We start from the raw sequence: 7,813 nt of genomic DNA, 5'->3' as shown, positions 1-7,813 counted from the left end.
TGCACTGTGCTCTCAGGGTCAACCTCTGGCTGCCTACAGCTGTAGGCTGGGTCCCTTTTGTTGGCTACATGGAGTCCATTTTACAGAGAGAGCAGATAGCCTGGGGCCCTGATTAGCAGGATCCCAGGCCAACTAAGTCGAAAACCAGCTAAACACTAGGCAAAAAATCTTGGGTAACCATAGTCAGGAATCCACCTTCCTACAGGGTACTCCAGAACCCCTCTCGGCCTAGTGGTTCTCACCCGGCAGCTGGACGGGCCAGGATGCCGCCCCAGCCCGGAGTACGTCCCCGGGCCTGCCATGTGGCAGGCTGCCGCAGATTGGGTCCTGTGGGCACAAGGAGCCTCCCCTTGCTCGGCTGGGTTCAGGGGCTCCCAGGGGCCCCGGGGAGGGCTGCCTCCCCACTCAAGCTCTGTCGTCGGTCCTGCTGCATGGCAGGGTGCCTAGGATGGGGTCCTGCTGGCCCGGGGAGGCTTCCCGTGCGCCTCTTGGCCTGGGAGCCACGGCTGGGAGCATGGGCCCTGCTGCGCCACAGTTCGGGTGCTCCAGCCCTGGGCCCGTCCCCCAGGCTGCCGCCCCACCAAAGGCCCAGGATGGGGTTCCATTGTGCTCGGTTAGCCTCCCCCTGCTTGGCTGGGCTCAGAGGCTCTCAGGGGCCCTTGGGAGGGCAACCTCCCCACCCCGGGCTCTGTCCTTGGTCCTGCCAAATGGCAGGGTGCCTGGGATGGTGTCCGGTGGGCCAGGGGAGGCTTCCCCTGCACCTCTGGGCCTGGGAGCCGTGGCTGAGTCCAAGGGCACCGCTGGGCCCCGATCGGGTACTCCGGCCCTGCGGCAGCTCGTGCCCCCTAGTGGTCCGACCCGAGCGGAAGGGGTCGGTGTGGTGCCAGGCCCTAGAATGCTGCCACCCAGCAGGTCCTTAGGCCCGCGCGCCACGCTGTCACCCCTCTCCATTCCGAGGGGTGCTGTCACCACTGCCAGGCCCCGGCACCCCTGCGTCTCGCTCAGGCTGTGCCTCAGCCCACCTCTCCCTCCCTGGGGAGATGGCTGGGCCTGCCAGTGCCCATGCAATCACACCTCTCCACACCCCTCCATCGAGCACTCCTGCCCAGGCGGGCGGGCTCCTTCTCCCAGCAGGCTCACGAGAGGGAGGGGTGCACGAAAGTTTGCCAGTGGTGGAGATGGGCACGTGGCTACCCTCAACCCACCCCGTCAGCAGGTACGGCAACCTGGTTGATCCTGCCAGTAGCATATGCTTGTCTCAATGATTAAGCCATGCATGTGTAAGTACACACGGCTGGTACAGTGAAACTGTGAATGGCTCATTAAATCAGTTATGGTTCCTTTGATTTCTGTTACTTGGATAACTCTGGTAATTCTAGAGCTAATACATGCCGACCAGTGCTGACCTCCCGGGATACGTGCATTTATCAGACCAAGACCAGTCCGGGCTCGACCGGCCACTTTGGTGACTCTAGATAACCTTGGGCCGATCGCACGTCCCAGTGACTGCAATGATACATTTGGATGTCTGCCCTATCAACTTTCTATGGTACTTTCTGTGCCTACCATGGTGAGCACGGGTTCGATTCCAGAGAGGGAGCTTGAGAAACGACAACCACATCCAAGGAAGGCAGCAGGCGCGCAAATTACCCACTCCCAACTCAGGGAGGTAGTGACAAAAAATAACAATACATAACTCTTTCGAGGCCCTGTAATTGGAATGAGTACACTTTAAATCCTTTAACGAGGATCCATTGGAGGGCAAGTCTGGTGCCAGCAGCCACTGTAATTCCAGCTCCAATAGCGTATATTAAAGTTGCTGCAGTTAAAAAGCTTGTAGTTGGATTTTGGGATCGAGCTGGCGGTCCGCCGCGAGGCGAGCTACTGACTGTTGCAGCCTCTGCCTCTCGGCGCCCCCTTGATGCTCTTGACTGAGTGTCCCGGGGGTCCGAAGCGTTTACTTTGAAAAAATCTGAGTGTTCAAAGCAGGTCGGTCGCCTGAATACTTCAGCTAGTAAGTAAGTATGTTTATTGTGTGTGGTTAATTAAAACCTTTACAATTTTGATACAAAAAAAAATATTCAGTAAAATCAATGAAAATACATAGACATTCTATGATGTCCTATATCTTTAAAAAACAATTATACATTGTCTGGATTCTGAGCCTTTTGTTCCCCTTCAGGCCTTGGGATTTGTGCCGTTGGTCACCGTTTTTTCAGTTTTCAGTATTAGAAGGCTCGCTTTCTGTAGGAATCTGGTGGCCCTGCAAGCTGTCTGCAGCTGTTGACTGCTAAATGCTAATATACTTCAGCTATGAATAATGGAATAGGTTCAATTTTGTTGGCTTTCGGAACTGGGGCCACGATTAAGAGGGACGGCCGGGGGCATTCGTATTGTGCTGCTAGAGGTGAAATTCTTGGACCGGCGCAAGACGAACCAAAGCGAAAGCATTTGCCAAGAATGTTTTCATTAATCAAGAACGAAAGTCGGAGGTTCAAAGACGATCAGATACCGTCGTAGTTCCGACCATAAACAATGCCAACTAGCAATCCGGTGGCGTTATTCCCATGACCTGCAGAGCAGCTTCCGGAAAACCAAAGTCTTTGGGTTCCGGGGGGAGTAAGGTTGCAAAGCTGAAACTTAAAGGAATTGACGGAAGGGCACCACCAGGTTGGTGTAGCGATTTATCTGGTTAATTCTGATAACGAATGAGACTCCTCCATGCTAACCAGTTACGCGACCCCCAGTGGTCGGCATCCAACTTCTTAGCTAGATCGAGCAAGAACAGGTCTGTGATGCCCTTAGATGTCCAGGGTTGCAAGCGCGCTACACTGAACGGATCAGCGTGTGTCTACCCTTCGCCGACAGTTGCGGGTACCCCGCTGAAACCCGTTTGTGATAGGGATTGCAATTATTTTCCAAGAACGAGGAATTCCCAGTTAAGTGCAGGTCATAAGCTTGCATTGATTAGGTCCTCGGATCAGCCTCGCCGGGGTCGGCAACAGCCCTGGCGGAGCACAGAGAAGATGATCAAACTTGACTATCTAGAGGAAGTAAAAGTTGTATCAAGGTTTCCATAGGTGAACCTGCAGAAGGATCATGAGCAGCCTGAGCGATCGACGGCGCCAGCCTGAAGCCCTCGGCTGCCTCCTGCAAGCACACACTGTAGGCATAGGGCTCAGCTCTGCCCTGGCACGCCCCGGCCAGTGGGGATCTCTGTGCCCGCATGTGGTGATCGGGTGAGGACCAGGCCTTCGGCGGGCCTCTTTGACCGGGGAGGACCCAACTGACACACAAGGGACCGGGGATGGGGGCGGGCCCCGACCCCTGTCCCTCTCTGGGATGGTCACAGCGGTAGGCCCTCCCGAGATGGAACCCTAACTCACCCGACATGACACCCGCAGTGGGGGGGAAACCGAAGGGCAGTACATCATCAGGCTGGTACCACTCTCCTTCGAAAGGCCCTGCTGCCGGCTGGGCCCTCCGGCGCCACGTCCCGGCCCAACCGGGATCCGGGTTGTGAGAAGTTGGCCTGATATGTGATGTCCACTATTCTAGTGGGCACCCTGTATCAGTCCAAACAACCCTTATGGTGATGGTTATAAAGTCAACCTTATAGACCAGCTATCCTAGTGGTAGCATGGACAAAGCAGTCTTAGGCCAATAATTCAGAGTGCATGTGAAGCCAATTGTTTTACCAATAGTAACCCCTTGAATACCAAATGAAAGGACACCACACAAGGTATATATGAAATATATATGTATTTATCACTAACACAATCCCTCTGCACTCTTTACGAGGTCAGAGTTTGATATACAGCACAAGTGACTCAATAAGCATACTATAAGTTGCACATATACAATTCTGCCCTATGGGGCCTCACAAACCATATACTAAGTAAGTGGCAAAAGAACCACTTCAGAACAGGTGAATGGGCCTAGGGAATCGCTGGCACTACACTGAACGACCACAGGTTAGGAAGTAGGAGTCTCACAGGATGCGTATGCAGTGTCTAAACACACACGCGGGTTCTCATAGACTTTTAATGGGAACGTAAAGTTAACAAAGTAGTTGATTTCGGACACTTCCGGGTGGACTACAGGAAAACCCAGTTAAAGTAGGACACTTGGATAGTTATTACCCACGGGAGCACCGGAATACTCGAGTTACCTCACCCAGGGAAGCCGGGTGCATAGGTGTTCTTTCGTGTCGGGTTTCGTTGTCGAATCCTATGGAGAACTGCACAAAGATGCTGCAGGCGACCAGGAGGAAGATATCCGGTTGGATCCAAGGGTGGATCGAAGCAGTGAAGAACCTGAAAGCAGAGGGGACAGAGTCTGGGTCACTAGCCAGTGACCAGGAAGGAACCAGGAAGGAAACAGGCGATGTCGAGCTGCAAACAGATGAAGAAGTGAAGCTTGTCTCTGCAGCCACGTGGACCAGGAGGCATCAACGACAACCAGGAGCTGGATACGGACTGTGCCACAAAGGATCTCGCTGTTGGCAGTTGTTGTATTTCTATCTAGGACCCTAATTCGATATTCCCAATTCATGCCCTTATGTGGTTATAATAAATAGTATTCTTATAAAGGCATGAGAATCATATCCATATTCAGTAATAGCACATGCAGTCCAAAGCACGGCAAGGCTACTCCCATAGACTCCTAGAAAGCACAACGCGTTCTTTAAACAAACCAAGCCTCCAGCAGCCCGGGAATCCCCCTCCTGCTTTTGTTTTGATTTGCACAAGAACTCCTAGAGTCCAGCAAGAACTGTTAGTTCTTAATGATGTCTTATGTCTAACCTTACGTCAAACCCGACACCTTTCAGGTATAAATATACCAACGTTGCCTTAAGCAAACACAAGGTGGTGGGGAGCAGAGCGACGTTCTACTTGTCCGAGAGCCCAGCTGATGCGAGAGCCTAAGGAAGCCGCCCCTCCCCTTTGACGTGCTGGAGAAACTGCCTTTTCTCACACCGAGAAAATCCAGCTCCGGTGTTCCCGAGTTACCCTCGCGGGTTGCTGGGAGACTGAGTTCTGAGAAGCGAGATACAAGACCTCCTTCATTCTATAACCAAGGTACGGAGCTGATTAAAACCTTAGAGAGAATTCTTGATTCCGATACTTGGCAAAAAACCTAACTTTAACTTGAAACTGCTACTCACTTAGGGCCAGATGTAGGTAAGTATATTATACCGATTCATAAATACCGAATTTCACCGATTCGGTATTTATGAATCGGTAACAGAGAAGGGGGGAGATGTAGATAGAATCGGTAATTGAATTACCGATTCTGTAAGAATCGGTATTTACCGAATCGGTAAATACCGATTCGGTAATGCCCATTGATTCCTATGGGCATTGAAGCCCATAGGAATCAATGGGCGTTACCGAATCGGTATTTACCGATTCGGTAAATACCGAATGTTGCAAGGGTGCAGGGGGTGTCACTTTGACTCCCTCTAGCACCCCGATTTCAGGCATGTGTGACATGTGGCACACAGACATGCCCTAAGGACATGTCTGTCTGTCACATGCCATAGGTGTGCATGCACACATGTGCATGCACACCTGGAATCGGTATTTATTTATTTTATTTATTTAAGCTTGTATCGCGCACAGCTACCCACAGTGGGTTTCCCGGCGCTAGGGATAGACTGGAGAAGAAGGAAGCAGCTTCACCTAACTGAGCCAACAGCATGCTATTCGACACGTTGAGAAAAAAGCAATGTTTTTACAGCCTTGCGGAAGCGAAATAGATTAGTCTCTAATTTTAGAGTCAGTGGGAGAGAATTCCAATATTTGGGTCCTAAGGTAGCGAAGGAGCGACCTCCCATTTTTGTCAGCTTCCATCTTGGCATGGTGAAATTTCCCATGTCTGATGACCTTAGCGGCCGTGGAGGTTTATAGGGTGTGACCAGCCTTTGGAGGTAGGCTGGGGCACTGCCTTGCTTAACCTTGAACATATAACAAAGTGCCTTGAATTTGATACGTTCAGGGATACTCAGCCAATGAAGGTCACGTAAGGCGGCCTTGGCTGAGGAGCGTCTAGGGATGTTTTTTAGCAGGCGCGCAGCTGCGTTCTGCACTACTTGTAGTACCTGTAGAGTGGCTTTGTCTGCGCCCAGATAAAGAATGTTACCATAGTCCAGGCGAGATGTTACGAGCGCCTGGACTACGGTTCTGCGGGAAGAGAGTGGAAGCATCCACAGGATCTTATGGAGCCACCGCAGTGTTGAAAAACAGATGGCCGCCACCTTAGTGGCCTGTTGTCTCATAGATAATCTGTCATCTATGATGACCCCCAGGTTGCGAACAGCGGTGGAAGGTGTTGGCGCCATACCCAATTCAATGGGCCAGTGGCCAGGACCCCAGAGGTGTTTATTCCGGCCCAGGATGACTACCTCGGTCTTCTCCCCATTCAGTTTGAGACAGTTTCTCCGCATCCAGTCGGCCACAAGAGAGAGGCCTGACTTAAGTGCGGAGATGTTGTTTACGTCTCTTCCTGATAGGGAGAAGACAATCTGGGTGTCATCCGCGTAAGAAAACAGGGTAAGCCCAGCCTGTTCAACAATGGATGCCAAGGGCTTAACGTAAATATTAAACAATAAAGGACTAAGAATTGAGCCTTGAGGGACACCGCGAGCAGATGGGCAGATGGTGGAGGCTGCTTTAGGAGAGAACACTTGAAAACTACGGTCATTTAGGAAAGACACCAGCCAGGCCAAAGCTTGGCCACCCACTCCCAGAGATTTCAGAGAGTCAATAAGAATGGAGTGTGACACGGTGTCGAACGCTGCGCTCAAATCCAACAGGATGAGCGCCATGGTGTTACCTTGGTCGACACCGTGCCTCAGACTCTCCGTTACCCCCAGAAGTGCTGTCTCAGTAGAGTGTCTTGGTCGGAAACCTGACTGAGAGGGATGGAGAAAGGCGGTGCTTTCGACCAGTTTGGAAAGTTGAAAATTAATGTGTCTCTCCAGTATCTTAGAAAAGATTGGCAGCAAGGATATCGGGCGAAAGTTAGCAGGATTTGCAGAATCGGCACCAGATTTTTTTAGTAGAGGTACCACCATGGCGTGTTTCCAAGGTTGGGGGACCTGGGCCTCGCTCAAAGAGGTGTTTAGAAGTTTAATAAAAATGGGGTGGGTAAGGGGATCCAATTGTTTTAAGATTTTGGCCGGGAGCAAATCCCGTGGGGAACCGGATCGCACACTGTTTAGACAGGACACAAAAGAAGTGGCATCTAGAGGCTGCCACGTAGTAATGATGGCATCAGTGGTAGTATTCACCAATTCCTTGGCCGTATTAGGAGGGGTGAGAGTGGTCACTGAGAATGGCGAAAAGTGATCATAGATGAGATCCACTTTCTTTATAAAATAGTCTGCTAAAGACTGACATTGGACGACATCAAGAGCCGGGGGAGGGGGAATGGAGTTTGCACCGGTCAGTTTCTTCACAACAGAGAATAACACCTTGGGGCAGTTTTGAGCATCAGTCACTGTTTTAGTAGTGTAGTTCGCTTTAGCAGTTTTGCAGCTGTTATGGTACTTTTTTAAGGCTTCCTTATATGTGATTTTACGGGAGGGAGAGTAGCCTTTTCTCCATTTACGCTCCAAGATCTTACATTGTGAGCGAAGACTCTTAAGTTGTTCCGAGTACCATGGGGCTGGAGGATGATGTATGACTGTGGGCTTTGACGTCATTGGCAATGCCCGTTCTACAGCATTGGTCAGCCAGAGTTCTGTAACACTATTAAGAACAGTAACCGAAGCATCAATAGACGGGAGAGTTTTTATCAGTGTGTTATT

The 7,813-nt window shown here is 51.1% G+C and overlaps 1 pseudogene; it reads left to right on the top strand.

Annotated features, from left to right (window-relative positions):
* The first annotated feature begins 1,223 nt into the window (after positions 1-1,223).
* LOC147697851 (18S ribosomal RNA) lies at positions 1,224-3,103 on the top strand (annotated as a pseudogene).
* Positions 3,104-7,813: the final 4,710 nt, after the last annotated feature.

This window comes from Lissotriton vulgaris, chromosome 8, assembly GCF_964263255.1.
Source record: "Lissotriton vulgaris chromosome 8, aLisVul1.2, whole genome shotgun sequence".
NCBI classification, from domain to species: Eukaryota; Metazoa; Chordata; class Amphibia; order Caudata; family Salamandridae; genus Lissotriton; species Lissotriton vulgaris.
The sequence above is the reverse complement of the archived record's forward strand: the minus strand, read 5'-3'. Positions and strand labels throughout refer to the sequence as shown.